The sequence below is a fragment of the Ambystoma mexicanum genome, chromosome 5q (assembly GCF_040938575.1).
Source record: "Ambystoma mexicanum isolate Mex_15411 chromosome 5q, UKY_AmexF1_1, whole genome shotgun sequence".
Lineage (NCBI taxonomy): Eukaryota > Metazoa > Chordata > Amphibia > Caudata > Ambystomatidae > Ambystoma > Ambystoma mexicanum.
The window spans coordinates 13,342,646-13,366,272 of record NC_090933.1 but is presented as its reverse complement, the minus strand read 5'-3'; positions in this window follow the sequence as shown (position 1 = coordinate 13,366,272).

Below are 23,627 nucleotides of genomic sequence, written 5' to 3'. Positions count from 1 at the left end.
GTGCCACTGGCCATTCGCCATAGTCGTTATCCGGTCATATTTTCGAAAACATATTTTCGAATTGCCATTTTGTCGAAAACAATTTGCCGATTTTTTTTTTCAAATGTATTCTTTTTTATTTTATGTTTTTTTTGTTTCGTATTTAAAAAAAGTGTTAAAAAAACAGGATTTTGGGGGGACCCCCCCATTTAATTAAAAAAAAAATACATTTGAAATTTCTTTTCCGGCAATTTGGTGCCGACAAAATGGCATTTCGAAAATATGGCATTCGAAAAAGTCACTATAAACCGCCATAGTCAGCTGCCACTTAATCTGGTTCATGGCCTTTGGCCATGCTCTAGACAATGCAAAGCCACCCAAATGGGCCACTGGGGTTGGCATAGAGTCAGCATCAGTGGTCAGTTTATCTCCTTTGTTGGTCTGCTGACTAGTGAGAGACAGGGCAGGCTGACAGGTGACAGTACAGCCTGGCAGGCATGAGACTGAGCAGGCAGGACAAGCTGGCAGGCAAGAGACAGGGCAGGCAGGACAAGCATGGAGAGGGCATGCACACAGAACCCGAGGAAAAAAGGAAGAGAGCACTGTAAAGTATTCAGCGAACTGGCTGAGATGAGTAGAGTGCCAGAAAGCACGGAGATGACTCTAGCGAAGGTCAACCGAGTTTATGTAGAGCATTGTGGTCACAAAGAGGCCATTGGAACACAGCCCATTTCCATGAAGATTCAGGTCTGATGACGGGTTGATGCCAGGAGACACAAAGGGTGCCTGCTTCTCCGCAGGATGTCATGGCAGTGTTCTGGGGTGCTGTACTGCATCTATAAGGGAATCGAGCCCACTGCTTGCCAGGATGCAGTGTGCCGCCCCTGCCGTGTAGAGTACTGCAGTCACGGATACAGTCTTACCTGCCGCAGCTAAAAGTGTGCTTTGGGCACTTATAACCGTATCCACTTTCCGGGTCAATGTGCCACTGGGTGTGGTCATTTTGCTTGAATCATGGTTTCTGCCATGCCCCAGCACCCACCAAAACATCTGAATTATCCACTTGGCCTGTTCAGTGGGTCACTGTCCAGTGGCCACTTTGGCTGTGTCAAGGCCTTAGTCCATATGCTGAGCCCCTTAAAGTCACCCTGTGGGTTACATTTTAGCCCCAGAATGACAAACTAAAATTCCAAGCAAGGCCACTACTGCGAGATTAAAGCTGGCTGATGGATGTGACCCATTGAAACATGCAAGCCACCCCAAAACACTTATTTTCCATCATGAGGCCTAGTAAATGCGAAAAATGTGCCTCACTCAACTTTACCAAAATGGAAAGGCACTTAGGCAAAGGAAAGTGGGCCTTAGAAAAGTGATATTTCTAATTGTGTCCATACAAGACTGTAATCTAGAAATCTAAGTGAAGTTGTGATTTATATTTAAAAGTGAAGCCAAGTGACATATTTAATTTGACTCGAACAGAAACGCTTACTTTCCAAAATATAAACTTGGAGTTTTAAAGTGGACATTGGTTTCCCATGGGAAATAATGCCCAATGTGTGTACAATACCGAAGGGATAGTCATGTCTTTTCTACTGTTAGACTAAAGAAATACATTACACATGGACAGAAATCCCACATGACATTTAAACTGTTAAATGTAAAATGGCTCTTTTCGTTTTAAAATGCCATTTCTTTCAGAATTATACATGTAGCTTGCCTTTGCAGTTTCCCCCATTGAACTGCTGGGCTGTGTTGTAGCTGGATTTCTGACAGCAGAGACCTTTGGTGAAGGCCTACCGGGAATGCAGGTCTGTTTCAGGCCAATGCTAAACAATACACTGGTTTCAGATCAAAAGTGTGGAAGGGTCGCATAAGGAAAGACAGGCCTGACCTTTCAGGACTGTCATGGCCCCAATAAACTGCCATGCATCTTCAAACAGAGAATACCAATGTAACTTCAAAGACTGTTACATGTTACACAATTGTTACATAAACAGCCAACAAGGATAAGCAGATGTCCAGGTCATGGGACTTGGGAGAAAATGAAACTGCCTGGGTTTTGAGAAATACTCAAGTATGGCCCATTTTAATGCATTACCATTTGAATTACATTGGATCCTTTTTCCTTAATAAAAAGAGAATTGTGCGTCCCATTGAGCTCATCCAGGAGGACTCATATTAAAGATCACAAAACGCCTGTCAGTCCTATGTAAATATAGATTGTATGTGATGTGGAGAATTTAAGTTAATTAAAAAATTGAGATTGTGACACTCCTATAAATGACAGAAATGCAAAACATGGTGAGCTGATAGAAAGTAAAATGTGTCTTTTGTAATGTTTTATGTTCAGAACTATTTGGGAGTATGAATAAACTGTGAAAAACGATAGCTCGCCCCAGGAAGGTCATGCGCGGGCAAAGTAGTTTCCCCCTCCTGAGCTAAGAACAGAGATCTCTCATGTAAGTAGACGTATCCCAAAGCTATCCATTGTATGTGGGAAACTACCTGCCTTAATCCTTTTCATTAAAATGTGTGTGGGGGGCAAAACTGTGTAGACCCTTAGCAATTTGATTAAAATTAATTAAATTAATTCCCCTATAGAAAAGATCAAGGGATGATTCTTGTTAAAATTCGAAATGACCAAATCTCATTCCCACTGTGTTCTAGTCAATATAGCCTTTAAAAGTAATTGGGTGACCCTACTTTCTTGTAACACCTGACTTCCGTACAGAAGAGGGGTGTCCTTGGTCCCAAAACAAGAATCCCCAAAACACTGCCTTTCATTTGAACGTGTGTGTTCCCAAACAAATGTTCACATTCATTCTAAATCCCCAAAGTTCTGCCTTTCATTTGACTGTGCTGTGTTCCCAAACACATTTTCTCATTGATTTAATTTCCAAAATCCTGCCTTTCAAATTAAAAAGCCAAACGAAATTCCCAATATATTCCCAGTCCTTAAAACCTTGCAGTTAAACCGAGGGGTGTCGCATATAACTGTTGCCTGGGGGAGCGCTGGGTGAAAAGAGCAAAACTGTTGATTTTAAATGACTGTGCATTTTCAAGCTTTCCTATGTGTTCATATGCGAAATGCACTGTGATTAAAAATAAACTAGGTTTCATTGAAATTGAAATGTTATTCAATAATATCTGCTAGTGAATGAGAATAAGTAAATTACATATGTGCTGAAGTTATTGTGTGGTGCCACAGAGTTGGTGGCTTGTGTTATTGTGGTGTAGCTATTATTAACTGTTTAACTTAAATAAATATATAATTCTACTTCTATACACTGGGCTGGTTCCTGGCTTATTGGTGGCACAGGGGGTAGAAGATGAGTGGTATTACACAGGTTGGAAGACTGACCAAGTCTGAATCTGTTAAGTGTTTTACTGTGTGACACCTTGTTTGGGGAGGGAACTCCCTGAGTCAAGATTGGCCGTCCAATAAATCGTTACACCCGGAAGTGGCCAATGGACGTAGTATGCAGCCAGGCGCAGTGGCCATTAATCCCACATTGCTTGTCCATGTTCCATAGGGCACCATTTAGTAGGGGGCTTGAAAGTTCAAAAGGCATCCATGGTGGATGCGGTTGCATAGATAGACCCCCATCCACATATGGGGGACACACTGATCCTTGTAAAAGAGATTTATGTGATTACATGGGCAAATACTTTGAGTGCAGGTGGAGCCACTGCTTTTTGTGGGGGGATGATGTCACAACTGGGCTTTAACAGTTTCGAACTCCAGTCATCCATGAAGGGGGTCAGAAGGCTGCCTCAAGGTTTAGGGATGCATTCCAGACACAGCCACACTGTAGCAAGTTCACATTTCTATTGACTGTCTACCATACGTTCCCCATTGTGGATGTTCACACGGTTTGTGAGCGCATGTGCAGTGGACCACAGATGATCTTCTGTTGCAACGTATTAAGAACCAAGATGCTGAATGACAATTGGATGAAACAATCAAATCGTTATTTTCTATTTTAAACAACGTTATGCATCATGTTCGGGGATAGAACAGAAATATGGTGGCCTATCATCTAGAAAGACCCATTTTAGATGCACAGATATTTGTAAACTCTACATTTTGCCTTGATTCTTCTTAGCTTCGGTCAGGGGTTAATGACTCATTGCTTTATTCTGGGCCATGAGCCCATTCGATTAACTTCTATATACAATACACAGTTATTTAAATCGTCCAGATGAAGGACTAAACATTCCGAAATGCAATGGCACACTGTCAATGGCCTTAAATACTGTTTGTTTAACACAATACACTTTGGTTCTTGAAAAACGTGTGATGCAGTAATTTCTTATTGTATAGCACAGATGAAGAGTGCATGAACACTTGATTAATGTCTTCTAGCTGCTTGAGCTAGACTAGGGGAGTGTAGCCCTCACTATCGGCCTTGTAGCCTAGGAATTGTTGTTGAATAAATTGTAATTGCCCGGTGCTGAGGCACTTTTTTGAGAGGGTCTGCACCCCAAATCTGATGAACAGTCAACTTTAAAGGTTAACAGACCAACTAGTAACATATTGAACTTGAGCTATGTCCACTCACCCAGGTTTGTTTGTAAAGATGTGGCCATCCACCCACGTTTCCAAAGGGATGATCTGAATGAATTAGAATATTCTTAAATATTGGAACAAATTAGCATATTTTAAAATAAGGAACCAAACGCATTCTAGTGTAAAGAAGAGATGGACACTTCCCTCTCATACCCACAGAATGAGCCGATGCGTAAACATCAATTTCGAACCTGAACCAAATTAAAGTTGTGTTTTTGTGTTTAATGCATGCAGCCAGGACCGATCACACATATCCATACATTATGATGGTATTAGTACTATGATGTTGTGGTCGTGCTATTTTAACCACTTCTAGTGCACGATTATGTGCTCTTACAATGAATGAAAAGTCTTTGATTATTTGAGCTCACACCCATCACAAGGATCCTCATGCTCGGCATTTCATAATCATGCTGCGCTGTTACCCACAGCGGGAAGGCTCTGCTCAACACGGGGTTTTATCAGCGTTCGCAAAGGCCACTCTTGTTTGCATAAAGTACAAAGGCATTTGTTCGCTGCTATCAGCCCTCGAAGAATGAGTAATCTGTGATCCCGTGAAGGTGCTGCCACCAGGGCATTGTGGCGTTCCACAATGGAAGCTAAGGAATAATCAACATGGAATTGGCACATTGCAACATCGGTGGTCCTGGCAGCGCGGCCACTTGATTCCTTCATCAAAAGCATTCTGTTTTACAGCCTTCAATGTTATATATAAATGTGAAATATGTTATGTGCGTAACTAAGAAATGGTATATATATATATATATATATATATATATATATATATATATATATATATATACTACAAAAAGAACTTTGTTGAGGGGACGTTATGGTTAACAAAAACCTGCACACTTCACTAAAAAAACCTTTCCCCCTCCCCCTTATGCTTCAACTTAAAACCGAAAAACCCCTGAAATTCGACAGTTATGGTACCTTAAGCCCCCAACCTTGCCACCACCCCTGTGCACTGCTAACACTAACACCCAGACCATGAACTATGTCTTCTCAAATGTCAATGATGACATCAAGGCCAACATTACTTGTTTAGCCCCTTTCTTTACCTTCCCTGCCATACATCTATATGTACGTTCACTAAAAACATTTCACTAAAGGCATGTTACACTTCACAGTGCAACCAAACACCACTGCACATTCCCCCATTATAGTAAGCTAAGCAACCATAACTCACACCACCTACGTGCATTGCTAAGACTAACACCCAGGACATCAAAGATGACATCACAAATAACATTAATGACATCACGCATGACATCACATGTGATAAGAAAATTCCTAAAAAGAACCCTACCTACAAGGGCTTCTTTCTACTATGTTGGTTGCAAGATTTCAGGGGTGAATGTTTAATGTTACACATGTAATAAGTAGCTCCCAAATGTAGACTGAATGCACACATGTCCTACAACAAACAATACATGAGACGACCCAAGACATATAAATGAGCGGCAAATACAGGGAAATTCAAGTAAGTTAGAAAGAACTGGTAGCATCCGACAGTTTATCTTCCTGTACACAGAAAATTGTGTGTTTGAGTGCAGCTATTGCCCCATGCATGTGCATCATGAGCTAACACTAGACCCTAACGAAAGTACTGTAGGAACACACGACAAGGGTAACGTTTTGCTACACAGCACCTTTGCAATTTTCATATTGTGCTGGTCAGGGAAGAAAACCACCTAGTCTACATTATTTAATGCACCAAAACAAGAGAGGCAAAGATGTGATGTCATGCGTGATGTCATTAATGTTATTTGTGATGTCATCTTTGATGTCTTGGGTGTTAGTCTTAGCAATGCACGTAGGTGGTGCGAGTTATGGTTGCTTAGCTTACTATAATGGGGGAATGTGCAGTGGTGTTTGGTTGCACTGTGAAGTGTAACATGCCTTTAGAGAATTCTTTTTAGTGAACGTACATATAGATGTATGGCAGGAAAGGTAAAGAAAGGGGCTAAACAAGTGATGTTGGCATTGATGTCATCATTGACATTTGAGAAGACATTTTTCATGGGCTGGGTGATAGCGTTAGCAGTGCACAGGGCTGGTGGCAAGGTTGGGGGCTTAAGGTACCATAACTGTCGAATTTCAGGGGGTTTTCGGTTTTAAGTTGAAGCATAAGGGGGAAGGGGAAAGTTTTTTTTTAGTGAAGTGTGCAGGTTTTTGTTGGGGCAACTTAACCATAACGTCCCCTCAACAAAGTTTTTATTGTAGTGAATTGCACTGGTTATTGGGAGGGCAACTGAACCCTAACGTCCCCTTATGAAAGTGTGGTGTGTGGGGAGATGTACAGGTTTTTGGAAGGTGGATCTGAAGAATGAAATTGTGTCAATGAAGTTGGAGAGCAGAATATGCACGGTAATGATGTGATGTTGAGAGATATGTATTGTAATCTATGCACTTGCCATACATTTAACATAGAACATTCAGATCCCCCTCCCTATTGACTTTAGAAAGGGACGGACTGAGCGCCTGTTTGCGGACGGGGGCGGACAGGATCAACGTTACCCAAAGAGGAGGGGGGTATCTGAAAAGGTACTATTGTCTTGCACAAAAAGTGAGAAACGATGAAGAAGGGCATAAAGATATTGTAAGTAGGAATAAGTAAGTATGGAAACCTGAAGGTAGGAAATGGAAAGGACAAATTTAGTAACCATGTAGAATGAAGTGGATGGTGTGAAAACAGAAACAAAATATCGAGGCTGAGTACCCCAAAAGGAAATACACCAAACACGGGTTACAAAGGAACATACTAAGTACTTTATTCTCTATCGAATTCAATTACAAAACAGTGCAAAGTCAGATAGCTATCGGCCCTCAGTACAACATAACGAACTCCAGCGTGGTTCAGTGTGTTCAGTGAGAGACTGTACATTAGAATGCATTCGCTTTTTATACATTTTGTGAGCACTATGTCCAACCCCTCTTCGGGTTAATATTCTACTTTATACATCACCAATTCTAGGGTTTGTTGCCGAATCTCAAATAACCGCATCTAACTAGTTTGTTCTTTATTACATGTAACAATAAGCGTATGCATTAACTGTGTATTCTAAGTTTCGTATTGCAAGTCTTCTTAAACATTAATACAATGTAGTAAAACAGATGTTCAATGTGTAAATACATTATCATAATATATACGCGTGGATTGGTTTCATTGCGCGAGTAGTACTTTCACACATAGGTCAACGTAGGATGAGGTCTCAGTTCATGACCTCAACAAATGGCCTGCAGGCAGATTACACATTAGTGATGTACAGAGGTCAAGACGGCCATGTTAAATTTTGCAATGACATCGTCCACCATTTTAGCTCACAGGGTGACTTCTCCACACAAATCCTAAAATGGCGGTTTGACCTAAAATGGCGGCCTACATAGATTAAAGGTCTTGACCTTGTAACACAGATCTCGCAAGTGACTTTCGAGCAGCTTGGCGTAGGCCAATATTAATATATTTATTACAATAGGAGGCACGATATACTTTTTATTCCGACAAACGCTCCTTTTGGCCTATGCCAAGTGCTAAAAACTACTTTGGGCCTCCTTACGAATAACTCCATGCATCAGTATCCATGTACCCTGAATCGCTATCTGAAATATCTATTGCCATTAGGTCTTTTACTAATATATCTTTTAACACATATTCTTTGGAAGTTTTATCTGAGGCATACATTTTATGTCCTATCGAAACTATCGCTTGTGCGCAACATCCCCCTAGCATCGAACACATACCAGGCAGACACTGAATACAGCAACAAAGGAACAACAGTACTCCTAAAATAGTTAATAATACCGAAAGTACCTTCCAACCCCAAGATCGCAAGAAATCCCAGAACCAAGCGCTTAGATCCCAGTTTCCCTCGGGAACATGCACTTCAGAACCAAGGACATGCAGATTTTGTATTGCCTTGAAGATAGTTGGGGAGGAATCTGGTGCGAAAACACAACAAGTGGACCCCACTAATTTGCATACTCCACCACGCTCAGCTAGAATGACATCTAATGCCATTTGATTTTGGAGTGCTACTAATCTTATTGCTTTCTGCTCTAATGTCATATTGTAGAGTATATCAGTGGTCCGGTTGATGGTTCTCTCCAGTACTCTCGCTAGTCTCCTGATTTCTTCTGAATTCGCTATCTGCCCCCAAAATGGCACAACTGATTTTGCTATGTCTCCCAATACTTGTGCCGGGGTATCACCATTCTCATCCCGCCGTGGACGAGCTTTTGAAATTTCTATAGTACTCGCTATGAACACCCCTGGTAACAGGATCCCTAAATAACAGGTTCCCAGGCAATCCCTGGGCAACCATGGAAATGCTATATTACCGCAAACAAAATAGACAGATTCGCCTACATACAAAGGTCTGTCTTCCCCAGTCAAATTTGCAACGTTGGCACATCCTTTAAAATCTCCCATTGACCGAATGCCATTCCTCTGTATGCAGAAAGAAACTGAATCGGGGCTATGGTTAACAGTGTAAGAAGGAGGCATAGCATCCTTATTGCCTATCGGAGCCATTTTAAAGGAAATCAAAGATTGAAAAGGACGAGACAGTCTATCAGAAGGCCTAATAGAAACAACATTCGGTCTACTCCTATTTGCAAAAAGAGAGCATCCCAGGTGAGTGAAAACACGTTTCTCAAAACTATTCAAATTGGTGCCATCAAAGTTCCCTGAGACGCTATCATTCCATCGGCCAAAGAACAGTGCTCTAAGAGAAGCATAGCAAGCAGTTGTCAACGGTAAAGGATGAATATACCAACCTAGCCCCTTATCCCTGTGTTGCGGTAAATGTGAACAGACCCAGCAATTGGATCTATTAAAAATGGCATGTGTAGCGTTCATAATAAGTAACAGAGTATTATTATGATACTTTTGTCTGTGCTGGGAATCTCTAGGGGACAAAGTATGCGAATGCACAAAAGGTGTATGGACAGTGGGTACATTTTCAGTCAGTAGCAAAAACTTTAAAGGATAAGCTTCTTCTAAATACCAAAGGCCTACAACAGTGCCTATTATGAAACCAAATATTATTACAAAAATACAGCAGTACGTTTTTGGGGCCCAGGCATTTTGTCCATTGTCCCGGTTGGTCACCCCCTTATTTACAAGTCCAATAGGAGCGGCGGCGGTAGCAGGCATTGCAGTCTTCAAACGGAAACCCCAATGTTCATTGCTGGCGATCCCCAGGTCGCATGATTTCTGTGTCCTTCCAAAACCCTAGCCAACAGAATCCCCTTTCTCAAATTTGAGCAAAAGTAAGCCCTCGATGATTCTTTTCCTTCCTTGAATGCACAGTCGAACCATGCCGGATGTCTATTTCCTTGTACGCAAGTGATATCTGGCTGTTCCTGGTACGGATAGATCCGGAAACAATGTGTTGTCACTTCCCGTTGGAAGCAACGTATCCGGGACAAACGAAGGGGCTGAGTTTGAAACAGCCATTCCCGGGTGCAAAATCGGTGGAGAGTGTGGAAACAAAATGGCAGCTTCCCTAAGCCTCTCGGGCTTAGAGATATTCTCCGACACACTCTCGGTGCTGTTTACTGCTTTAGGATCGTTGGTTGCAGTATCAGCAAGGGGTTCTGCTTCTTCTGTAACGTGTGGCACAGGGTGAGGAAGTTTCTTGATGTGTGACGCGTGGATCCAATTCTTTCGGCCAGCTACCCGCACCGCTGTTTGGGTGACCAACAAGCAGGAAGCAAAATGAGTGGGCACCACTGGAAAATTCATCTACTTGTGAAGGGTATACCAAATCTCAAAAAGGTATCAGTCTTTTCAGAAGTAGTCCTTTGTGCAGGAGCAGGCTGTAAAAGGTTTGGAGACACCCAAGCCAACAATAACAACTGAAGCAAGAGACCAGGTGAAATACCCAGTCATACAGCCGCTCTCCGAGATCCCAATCTGGGTTATAATTAATTTCAGATCATATTGACATTCAGCATCAATTTGTAGAAGTAATGTTCAAAAAGACTCAGAAGATGTAGTCATGTTTCAACAATGATTTTATCTGTCAAACCATAGTTTTATGAAAAAGTAAATGGTTGTCACTAATAACGTTCTTAATGAGGAAGAATTTGCCACAATAGCTCGATAATCAGACTAAGTTATGCCAATGCATTTCGGAATAGATATTCCTTCATCAGGGCAAGTCTAAACAGCATAAACATCATATGTACATTCACATGATTAAAACAAATTTCACATATAATACCACAAATGTAAAGTACATACCAATAAGTTGTGTTTGTAGAAGCAAAAGGTGGACCGAATCAAAAAAAAAAACAGAAGAAAAGGAAAACCAATCAGTATTTAAAGGTAAGCGCTATCTGAATGTAGCTATGTATAAAGTAAATAGTCAATTACCTGAGATTGGTAAGGTAAACGTAGCAAATTGAATTAAGGCTATCATAGTCAAATAAACAAACTGCCCCGCCGAGCTCAGTGAAGTACGTGTCACTGAAAAGCAGTATCTGTAAGCAGGAGGTCGTGTTAGTTACTTTCAAGAAGCGTTCCAGGATAGAAGCGTTGTTAAACGCGTTGTTAGGAGAACGTGTATATATAAAGCTTACCGTCACGGAGAGCGGAGTGGAGCTGTTCTCTCTGGGTCTGCTGGTAGCAGACTGACCTCGCCACATCGGAGCGTTGCTAGGCAACCTTTTTTGAATGAATACCTCAATAACATTGACCAAAGAATCCAGTTCACCAATGAGATCTCGAATGACACCATAACTTTTCTAGATGTCCAAGTCAGAAAGCAAGCCACTTGCTACAGCACTTCACTGTTCCGGAAAGCGACGGATCGCAATAACCTCTTGCATCGCCTCAGCTTTCACCAGCCTAGTTTGCTCAGAAATTTGCCTTACAGTCAGTTGTTACGGGTTAAGAAAATAGTGAGTGACCCTGAAGATTGTAAAATGCAACAGATGGAGATGAAAGAGAAATTTCTGGCCCGTGGCTAGAAATTAATTATAACCCAGATTGGGATCTCGGAGAGCGGCTGTATGACTGGGCATTTCACCTGGTCTCTTGCTTCAGTTGGGTGACCAACAAGACCTGGAACGGCCCACGCCAGCGAGGCGCGAGGCAGGAGGTGCGCTCAAATGATTTAGTGAGAACCCAGCTTCCAGGTCGTATGCCGTGGCCCGGGCCTCCGTACCGCACAGGTAAGGCCTCTCGTACCTGGTGGTAAATCAAATACAGGTTTTTAGTCAATTGGATACAATAATCGGAAAGAAGTAGATTTTCGATATCTCTCAACTTTCGACATTTTGGCAATTTCCAGATATTGGCAGGTCTCCCCATTACCACCTCAAATGGAGAGATCCCAGTCTTAGTTTGAGGGGTTGTACGCATCGCTAATAACACAATCGGTAAGGCGTCCGGCCATTTTAGTTTGGTGCCGGCACACGTCTTAGCGAGTTTGTTCTTGATGATACCGGTGAGTCTTTCTACTAGTCCGGCGCTCTGAGGATGTCTGGCCGAATGGAACCGTTTGTCAATTTGTAACGCTGTACATACCTGTCGATTACAGCGGCGACAAAGTGTGGACCATTGTCCGACCAGATAACTCTCGGCAAACTGAACCGGGGAAAGTACTCCTTTAACATAGTTTTCGCAGTGGACATAGCTGTGGCATCTTTAACAGGGAAAGCCTCAACCCACTTACTAAAGGCACAAATGACTACCAATACATATTTTAAATTATTGCATCGCTCCATTTCAATGAAATCAAAGTGAATTACTTCAAATAGGACAGAGGGTGGCCCAAAACTTCCCCTCGGGGTTGCTGTCCCCTTTCCCACATTATGTTGTAGGCAAATCATACAATTCTGGACGTAGTGCTGAGCAATTTTTGAAATTTTGTCATTTACCCACACTCTTTCTAACATTTTTGTCATCCGTTGAGCACACACATGCGTAGGACCGTGTGTCATTACAACCATCATCATCACGTACGCATCGGGAAGTAACCATTTCCCATCCATCATGTCCACCCAACACCCATCGTCATCAGGTTTTCCCAAGCCCTCAGCCCACCTCAAAGCTTCTACTGTGGCATCAGCTTGGATATCCCGTACAGACCCCACTCTCTCATCCATCACATTAGCATTTTCAGTCTCCCTAGAAACATATATCTCCGTGAAGAGATCAGTGGCAGTTTGTCTAGCTATTTGATCAGCGAAAGCATTACCTTTTCCAATGTTATCTACAATCTTGCGATGTGCTGCACATTTTACAACTGCTAACTGAGTAGGGAGCGCAAGTGCTGAGAGTAGTTGCACTATTAGGGTGCCATGTTGGATCTTGGTGCCATGCGAAGTTAGGAATACTCTTTCCGACCAAAGACTCCCAAAGTTGTGAACCACCCCAAAGGCATACTGACTATCAGTATATAAATTCACTGCAAGCCCTTCGGAAAGTTCACAAGCTCGGGTTAAGGCTATAATCTCTGCGTCCTGCGCAGAATTATGCGTAATTCTCTTAGTTTCCACAACCATGCTCAAGGTAGTGATTGCATAAGCGGCTGTGGATGTACCATCCGGAAGTTTAAAGCAGGAGCCGTCACAAAACAGCTCTCCTTGTGGATTATCCAAAGGGGTATCTTTCAAATCAATCCTGCCCTTTGTTTCTTGCTCGGTCGTATACAAACAATCATGTGAGTCTTCATCGCCGCAAGTAATATCTTGCAGGAAAGGTAGGAGTTCAGCCGGATTAAGAACACAACACCTCTTAATTTGAATGTGAGGGGCAAACAAGATCAATTCGTATCTCGTCAACCGTGCGGAAGTGAGGTGTTGCGTTTGAGTTCGCTTTAATAGAACATCTACAGAGTGAGGCACCATCACGGTCAAATCATGGCCTAGGACCATTCTCTCACTCTGCTTTACAGACGTAGCAGCAGCAGCGACAGCGCGCAAACATCTTGGCAAAGCGCATGCTACAGGATCAAGGGCAGAGGAATAGTAACCGCACGGTCTATTCTTCCCTCCATGCTCCTGCGTTAATATAGCCAAAGCACATCCATCACATTCATGCACAAACAATACGAAGGCCTTTTCATAGTTCGGTGTGCCCATAACAGGTGCAGAGCATAATGCAGTCTTAAGCAAGTCAAACGATTGCTGGTGTTCCGAAGTCCATGGCAACGGCAAAGAAATGCCCTTCTTCGTCAAGGTCAACATCGGTTTTATCACTAGTGAAACATTTGGGATCCACAACCTACAGTAAGAAGCCATACCTATCAAGGCCCTAACTTCCTTCTGCGTATTTGGGACAGACATGCCAGAAATGTGTTTTATTCTTTCAGGTGTCAATCTTCTTCCCTCCTTTGCCAGGAGATAGCCTAAATAGGCGACCTCCTGACAACAATATTGAAATTTCTTAAGCGAAGCTTTGTGACCAAATTTAGCTAGATGAATAAGTAGTAACACGGTGCCCTCCTTACAGGCACTCTCAGAGTCTGCAGCCAGAAGCAAATCGTCAACGTACTGAAGCAAAGTACAAGTAGAGGGCAATTCAAGGGTATCAAGTTGCTCTTTCAAAGCCCTACTATAAATACTAGGACTCTCTGTGTACCCTTGAGGTGCATGAGTAAATATAAACGAGCGTCCCCCTAAGGTGAACGCGAACAAATATCTACTATCCTTGTGTATAGGAATACTAAAGAACGCATTCTTTAGGTCCACAACACTAAAGTAAGTAGTTGAGGCTGGAGTCATGGTTAGAATCGTCTTCACATCAGGCACAATTGGAAATTGCGGTGCCACAACTTTATTGATGGCACGTAGATCAATTATAAAACGAAATGGAATTACATTATCGCCTTTCTTGTACACGGGTAAAATGGGACTATTACACAAACTTCCTGGGATTTCTTCAATCATACCACGGTGCACAAAATCGGAAACAATACATTTCAAAGCTTGCTCGCCCTCAACCGAAATCTTATACTGGGGAATGCGTGGCAGCTCAATTCCATGTTTCAAAACTATCTTAACGGGCTCAATCTGCAAAACACCGACATCATTGGCGTCAACAGCCCATAAGTTCTCTGGTACATCAATGAATTCTGGAGGCAAAGGTCTAGTCAGAAATAGGGGGGCGGAAGATTGCTGTGTTGAAATTGTCAAGCATACTCCATCAGAAGAACAATAAATCACTACATTTGATTCTTTTAACAAGTTCAATCCCAGCAAGTTTTCCCGGCAATCCGAGGTCAATAGAAAAGGACACTGGTCCGTAAAGGGACCCAAAGAAATAGGTACTGGCATAGAGACCGGACAAACAACTGGAGTACCGGAAAACCCTACAGAAACATTGGTTTGCCCTGACAGTGGAATGTTTGGAACCCGTGAACGATCAATGGAACACTTCTGTGCTCCAGTGTCTATCAAAAACTGATGTTTCCTATTTCCCACTATTATTTCAACGTAGGGACCTTTCTGATTGACGGGAATAGGTGTAGGTTCCAAACCCTGCTTCGGGCAATCCTAACGAAACAGAATATTATCAAAAGGAAGCTCCTCAGATAAATATGCAGCGGAAGGATGATCGAATATGTTCCTAGTATCCACACTCGGAGTCTGATTGTCCTGTGAAAAAGGTTGTTGAGGGTCCTGTGTAAACTGACCTCTACCAGGGCCACCTACGCCCGGGCGACCTCTAGATCGCCTAACCATGTTATTATTCGACCTCTGTTGAAGGACGGGGACTGGTGCTCGCCAATGACCCTCTCGACGACAATAAGCACATTGATTAATATTCACAGGACTCAAGGGCACATTCCCCTGTGGGACATACTGACCTCTAATCTGAGAGTTACCCCCTCTGGGGCCTCTAACAATTTGCTGCAATAGCACCTTTGTTTTTAAATCACCTTTCCGTTTTTCAATCCTATCTTTTTCATTATTGACACGATTCTCATAGTACTGAGACATATGCAGTACTTCTGATTGCAATTTCGCCTGCCAAGCGCTCTCAGAGGACATAATCTGTGACTGGATGTCAGGCAACAATCCACGTACAAATTTGTCCACAAATAACCATTTCCCAGACTCTGTGCCTAAGTCTTGTCCACTGAAATCTGAAAATACCAGTTCGAACCGATTAAAGAACTCGGTAGCACCCTTAGACTTTCCTTGGACACAGGCCGTAAGCTTGTCCCAAATAATTCTTTTTTCGGGAATTATGGTTTTTAATTTAGCAATAATTCTATCAGGCAAGGTTAATATCACCTGTTGTGGTCTTTCGCCAGCTGGCCTTTCCCCATCGAGTCTAGTTAAATTCGCCAATGTATCTCCCAACCCGGGTACATCGTCAATAGTTCTAACTTGTTTCCATAAATCTACGGGCAGGAGTACTGGAAACAACAAATCAATGTCACCTAAGGTGAACACTGAGGATTGCAAAACAGATTCCATCTCTTTATAGAACCCTGTCGTATTTTTCCTAATGTCAGGAATGGACTGTCTAATGGTGTTCACTTCCTGTCGTGAAAACGGGACGTAAACAAACTGAGATACATAATGTGCGGGAATGTCCACAGCGGCTATACCTTGAGCAGCATTGGCCGCAACCTCAACCTTCAGGACAAATGTCGGAGAAACCTCTCTCATAGGCAACTGAGATGTAGGCAACTCCGAACGCTTACTAAGCAACAGAGCCAAATCGAGCGCTAAAGCAGTCGAAGAAGTGTCAAGCAAAAAAGCTCTCTTGTAAATGTTCAATAACTCTGTGGGACAACTAATCTTCCTCTTTACACATTCATCTTGCAGGTACTCTACCATTACCTGTATCACGTTTCTCTGCATTTCCAACGTATATTGACTATATGTGTCATATACCTCAACTGGAGTTATCGATATGTCTGAAATCCATCTAATCGCATCTTTCTTACAAATTCGCATTTCCTCCGATATCGGTTTACGACACGGAAGGTACTGTTTCTGTACATATATACTTTCTTCATCATCATCCTCATTCCGTATCCTTTCCAACTCCTTTCTGTACTCAAATAACCTCTCGACATGCTCATTTACCTTCTCCACAGTATCTCTGGAGAGTGCTAAAGTATTTAGATCCCTTAACCCTTGCGGAACATCCGCATTATTTAATCTTCCCCACATTATACATAACTGAATTCCCAAACCTTCAATAAAAACATTTTTCTCAGGAAAATTATCCGTATTTAAAAGTGTGGAAAAAACACTAGCCTGATCATCATCTCCATCCAATGTTTAGCCCATGCAATTAACGTTTCTTCTCCGGTGGTACAGTACTGCGAGTGACAACCTTCGAACCTGCACCATGATCGATTACAAGCGGCCCAAGACCACTTGGAAGAGAGGGGATAGGCAAATTCGATGGAGGAGCTATAACTGGTGCGACAAGAAGAGGCGGAGGAGCAGGTGGAGGGACAACAGTCGGAGGAATAGGAACAACAGATTGAGCATGAAGAGTAGGAATAACAGCAGGAAAAGGTACAGCAGCGGGAAGAGGAACATACGGAGGTGGCGCAGAGGCACCAGGCCTTCGTTCATTTAATATTTTCTCAAAAAAATCATCAGAATCATGAAGATCTTTGGAAGGATAGATTTTCTGGATACCAAGTGAGAAAGCCCTTTCCATATTTTTAGCCGACTCAGACTGTTTATCCTGGTTATATAATAACGCTTTTTCAGCAACCGTTTTATGACGGCACGCGCCTTTCTCTCTACTCTTAAGCTGTTGTAACGCTTCTTTTTTCCAATTCTGTAAAACATCAAATGCTGCAGGTCTAGCCTTTTTCTTTAACAATACTGACTCCAAATATTCAATGCGAGGGATCTCGAAACTACCATTGATTGGCCACTGAAGTTCGGAGGCATGTCTGGTTTGTCTGTGCCAAACATCATTACATACTATACTTCCAATGTCATGCTTACAGTACATAGTACATGTCGGCGACCCCTCCTGTGGTGCGGGACGGCTAAATTCCAAAGATTGTCTGTCACTGCGGAATAATGCCCTAAAGCAGGTAGACAATTTCCCAGGCATATCTCAAATTCTTGGTGTTACCTGGTCAATAATTGTGTCTGCAGATACAATGCGCCAAAATTCAAATTGCCAGGGTTAAATTAAGAATCGGGTCACGACTCACCTGGCCAAACCTAAGGAGGACCGATCGGTACTTCTAAGAATCTTACCTAACTAATCTTACCCTGTGTATGGTGATTTCAGCAAATCTGCCCACCTCGATAAGTGGACCCTCGTCAAGATGCCGTCTCAGACCACAGGCTAGTCGTCCAGGGATCGGATCATGCAGCGCTGCTGAGGTGTCACATCTCATCCAGGGGCCCCTTACTTTTTACACCGTCCGATCCCGGTCCGATAGCAAGTGTCAACCTTCAACAATCCGGCATCAATTTTGAGGGTCCCTATTCGGGCGCCAACTGTGAAAACAGAAACAAAATATCTAGGCTGAGTACCCCAAAAGGAAATACACCAAACACGGGTTACAAAGGAACATACAAAGTCCTTTATTCTCTATCGAATTCAGTTACAAAACAGTACAAAGTCAGATAGCTATCGGCCCTCAGCACAACACAACGAACTCCAGCGTGGTTCAGTGTGTTCAGTGAGAGACTGCACATTAGAATGCATTTGCTTTTTATACATTTTGTGAGCACTATGTCCAACCCCTCTTCGGGTTAATATTCTACTTTATACATCACCAATTCTAGGGTTCATTGCCGAATCTCAAATAACCGCATCTAACTGGTTTGTTCTTTATTACATGTAACAATAAGCGTATGCATTAACTGTGTATTCTAAGTTTCGTATTGAAAGTCTTTTTAAACATTAATACAATGTAGTAAAACAGATGTTCTTTGTTCAATGTGTAAATACATTATCATAATATATACTTGTGGATTGGTTTATTGCGCAAGTAGTCCTTTCACACATAGGTCAACGTAGGACAAGGTCTCAGTTCATGACCTCAACAAGTGGCCTGCAGGCAGATTACACATTCGCGATGTACAGAGGTCAAGACGATCATGTTGTATTTTGCAATGACATCGTCCACCATTTTAGCTCATGGGGTGACTTCTCCACACGAATCCTAAAATGGCGGTTTGACCTAAAATGGTGGCCTACATAGATTAAAGGTCAGGACCTTGTAACACAGATCGCGCAAGTGACTTTCGAGCAGCTTGGCGTAGGCCAATGTTAATATATTTATTACAATAGGAGGCATGATATACTTTTTATTCCGACAATGGTACAAAAAAAAAAGAAAGGATGCCACCACTGTAATCATCTCACAGGAAATCGGCAGCCTGGAACGAGAGTGGACGGACACATTTGGAAGAAGGGAGAATACAGCAAAAGAGTGAGTTCAGGTCATTTGTTTGAAGTGGGTGTGGTTTTTTTGGTATGTGGTGCAGAAATAATAATGTCTTTCTGTTGTTTTGACCCAGAAATGGCTAGTACTTTGGAGTGGCTGGAGGAGTATTTTCCAAAGGAGGAAATGTCTGAAGACAGTGACAACAACGGTACACATTGGGCTGCATACAGAGAATAGTGACCAGTATTTTGTAGGCATTTAACTTGTGGTATTATTTTTTTCAACAGACCAGGAAAAAAAGAGGAAAGGGCAACAGACGAGGTGTAAGAAGACAGAATAAAAAGGATAGAGGGGAAAATGGATGTTTTGAACGACAATTTTCAAAGTTTACGGGAGTTTGTTGAGGATGTTCTGAGAGGGAAAGTTCGGTACCATTGCACCACCTGCACCTGCCCTGCTTCTCCATTCCCTAGTGACCCATCCCCAAACCTGCAACAGGAAAATAGACGATTCGACGAAGTATCCATCCCTTCTTCCCCTCACAAATCTTCCCCTCATAACTAGCCGTGTTAAATCCAAATTCCCCTATATTTGTTTCCGTGTCTGCTTCCCCTGCTGTTTCTTTAGATTGATGTGTGGTTTTGTGTGTATAGTAAAATGTTTTGTAAAGTAGTTGTAGAGATAGAGAGTGTGTTTTTTTTTTTAAAAAGACGTAAAATGTTCGCGAACAGTGCGCTTGTTCGACCTATCTGCAAGCAATGGAATGTGGTTGCTGGCTAATGGCAAGTAAGACGGATGTGATGTGTGACTTCAACATCTTTTCACAATGTGCGCACATAAACAGAAAGGGGTGTCCAAAGTATATACTAACTCGGTGTACCGTTTGGGAACGTGATAATACATGGTAGTAGAACACACAAGATGTCCGGAATGGGTTCGTATTGGACGCAGTCAAAATGGTGCCATGCGTAGAACAGGCACGGTGGGCGGCAAGGTCGTAGGCAAACAAAATGGAGGTGTCCTAAGGACACTGGAACTGTCCGTACAGTGAGCATAGCATGGGAGTACATGCGCAGTACAAACGAAAGGATTGCCATTATTGCGCCAGTTCCTAACTGTCCGTCTCACTTGTGTCGCACTTTTGAAGTATTTTGAGAACCCGACCAGTGTCCGTAGGACACTTGTGCGCATGCGCATGTGTGAATCTTTGCATTTGCTGTCCAGGGGACTCTCATGAAGGGGGCGGATGTGTTGAGGACGTCATCTTGTGACCGCACCTACGCTGAGCGTGGGGACTAGTTTCTGTGGTTTGTGTGCCTCTGCAACACAAAAAATGAACTTGTAGACACATGGCAAAGTATTGTGGAGTGGAAAAATGTAATTTCACACTTCCCAAACAATAGGCCACCTCAAGAGTTGCTGAGTAAAATTGAGTGTACCGCTTTGTAAGGATGAAGACGGTGACGAGGCAAACCCCTGCACCCCTTCAAAAGGGCACACCCCCGGAGCGCATTGTCCTTCGAGCTATAGCAGATAGAGGTGTGTTGCCTTTACTGCTGTAGTGACGAAAAGGAAACAAATTACTATGGCTTCGATGGCTGCTCTTGGGTTATTAGCCTCTGCACCTCCCCCAAACCCGCCACCATCACCACCTCACCAAGGGCCTGCAGAGAGATATTTGTGAGAGGATGTAGAGATTGAGGAAGAAGAGGAGGAAGAGAATGAAGTGGAGGAACTCCGCACTAGGAGCACTCGCCGGGAGTCATGGGTGGGGCGGTTGTTTTCCGTTTATGGGAACATACCAAAAGCACGTGCGAACCTGGTAAAGTGTAACCAGTGCGATGTGGTGTTGAGTCGCGGGAGAGTTGGAGCGTACAGTTTTGGTACGACAATCATGAAGCGCCAACTCACTTCGCTCCACACTTCGGACATTTGCAAGGTGGTGCCATGTGAAGAGCGTAGTCATTTGAGTTCCTCCACAGCATCCTCAGAATCCGATCCTCCCACCACAAGAGACACTCCTGTGGGGGAGCGCCTCCCTCCAGCTGCTTCACAAGCCATTTGCAATGCTGTGGACCCTTACCTTTCGAAGGTGACAGTAATGTGCACATATTGTGATGCAGTACTCTGCAGGGGGGAGAGTCTTTGAAGTGCTTTTGAGGCTGCAGTCAGCGAGCACCAGAAGATTTGCTCCTTACCTAAATAAAGATCACCCTTAATATTTATCTATTCAGTTGCCCTTTCTTATCCCCGTGGCTGGTGTCCCTTCCTTACCCTCCTCTCGCCTCTTCTCCTAGCTGTTATTCAATGAACGTAAAAACAACAAAAATGACAGAAAAGGCTCTTTTCAGAGCCGCCTTTCTCAGTATAACAACAGAAGTATGAAGTGAAGCCCGTAGAGCCCTGCGGGGGACAGCAAAAGTTTGCGGACAGTTTTAGAGGGCAAAAAGGGAGGGTGCAAGTGGAGCAAACGCATAAAAGTGTACATTGGGAGTAAGTGGCTGCTCTGAAAAGAGCCTTTTGGTGGTGTGTTGTGTGGGTGAAAAAGGAGTGGATTGGGTGAAACGGATTGTCAGATAGGTTAGAGTGATTGCAAAAGAGGGCGCAATGCATTTTGTATATTGAGAAGAAACATCTGATTTCCTGCATATGTGAGGTGGACTCCATCTCTGCGGAAAATGAAATTGCTACGAAACAAAATGTTCTCTTTGTGAAAGAGGACATACCAACATCTCTTAAAAAGGCACACACAGCCTTATTCACATTGCGTCTTGCTTTCTCCATTTGTGGACCAAATGCAGAACAACGCTACCATATTTGTCTTTGGGCAATACGGGAAAAAAGTATTTGACAATTTGGTAATATGTCCATGAGCTGCGCGAGTACTTCCTTCATGGCAAATTGTAAAGAAATTCCAGATACATGGCCTAAACTGTTTCCGCACAATGAATGACGAGTATATCTGGAGGACGCTCTCTCTGTAAAGTAACACAAAGAGGTACCAAGTTGCGCCATCTCATGCCGCACACGCCATGCCAGTGCACTTCCGCATGTGGAAATATGAGATTTGTAGATAAACTGCAGCTTTCGGCATGCACCTTCAACCAATGTATCCATGAGTCTCCCACAATCCAGACAATCTGTTTTCGACCGTGGAAAGCCTGGCTGTATGGTGTTCTGTGAGGGAGAAGATGGTCTTGCTAAAGTACGTTGGTCAGAACACACCTACTGAACTTTATGGACCAATCCCTAGCTCCTCTCATTCTCATTTACATGCGGCTCCACCCTTCAGTTTCAGTTCCCAGTGGTGATCTGTGCTGGCAGTTAACTACCGCCATGTTCGCGGACATGTAGAGGAGCGGAGCGTGGCGACGGAACATTAAAGTACTAATCCCCTTTTTCCCCTGTAAGGTAGGCTCTGAGAAGAGCCGTTTTTTTTTTTGTTGTATTTTTGGCTACATACCGAACAGACATGTGGTATTTTATGCATTTTTTGTAGTTTTTGTCCTTGTTTTAGTCTTGCAAACATTACAGAACCTTTTCTAAAGCAAGCCTTTTGTTCCAAAATAACATCACATTTCCCAAAGCGGATTGGGCAACGCCATATCTTTCAAAGTAATGCGCATTGCTGGGAGCAATGTTATCGTGGCAACAAAAAAACATACCAACTCGCAGCATGAATGCACGCATGCTGCGATTGATGATGCACCTCTCGATGCTTTGATCTGGACAGAAAACAGAATTGTTGGTCCATTGAAGTCTGGGGAGTAAAGCAGAAAAAATAACTTCGGCTGTTGGGAAGATGGTCATGATTGCTTCAACCAGCTGTGCCAAATCGGCCAACAGAGTATGTGAAGTCAGGTATCCCAAGTGGCAAGCACCGTAGTGCAAAATTACCACATGAGAAGTGGTCATTCTATGGATGTCTCTGCAAACTTGCAGAATTGCCGCAGCATTGGCATCAGTGTCAGTACTCCAGACCACCTCTACTCCGCGCACATCGAAATGGTGTGCCACATGCCTACTCTCGGCATAGTGTTGTAAGCCTTGCAGAAAAATGTCTCAGAGCAGCAAAACCCTGACCCTCTACACCTCTGCCATTTTCAGTGTGTACACCGTCTTTCTACACAAAAGAGTAAAGGGAACATCTGATTGGCTGATGGCTACAGTCGTGTTTCCATGCAGGATTAGCTGTAGAAACCCATATGTGACACGCCCTACCAGCGGACAAGCGTTGCCTACGTGCGGCACGTAACTCTTACCCAGTCCTTCCACCCTTTCTACAGCGGTACCAAAGCGAGTCCATGATTGGACACAACTAAGCGGGCACACAATCAGCCACCAATCACATGGAACCTCGCTAATTTTAACTCTGTCATCAACATTGCGCACTTCAAAATGACTGTCAATGATTCTTAATGGAAATCGCATACCATTGCAAAGCACCTACTTCACAAGATACTGTGCAAGGAGTGCAAATTTCTACATACAGCTCCATGCATGACCACATGCATCAGTATTGAGTACAGGTATGTTCATTCTAATCAGAGTACATGTGGAAACCTTATAATTTAAAGTACACAAAATAATGCCATTACATTTCCAAAGGAAGCACATAACAATGCTCCCCCTTGTAAAGTGCAAGATTGCAGATTCGCCATTAACAAATGGCATGACTGCTTACTTTCTTCTGCATAACCTGTACATATGTTGCAAGCATGGCTATTTGG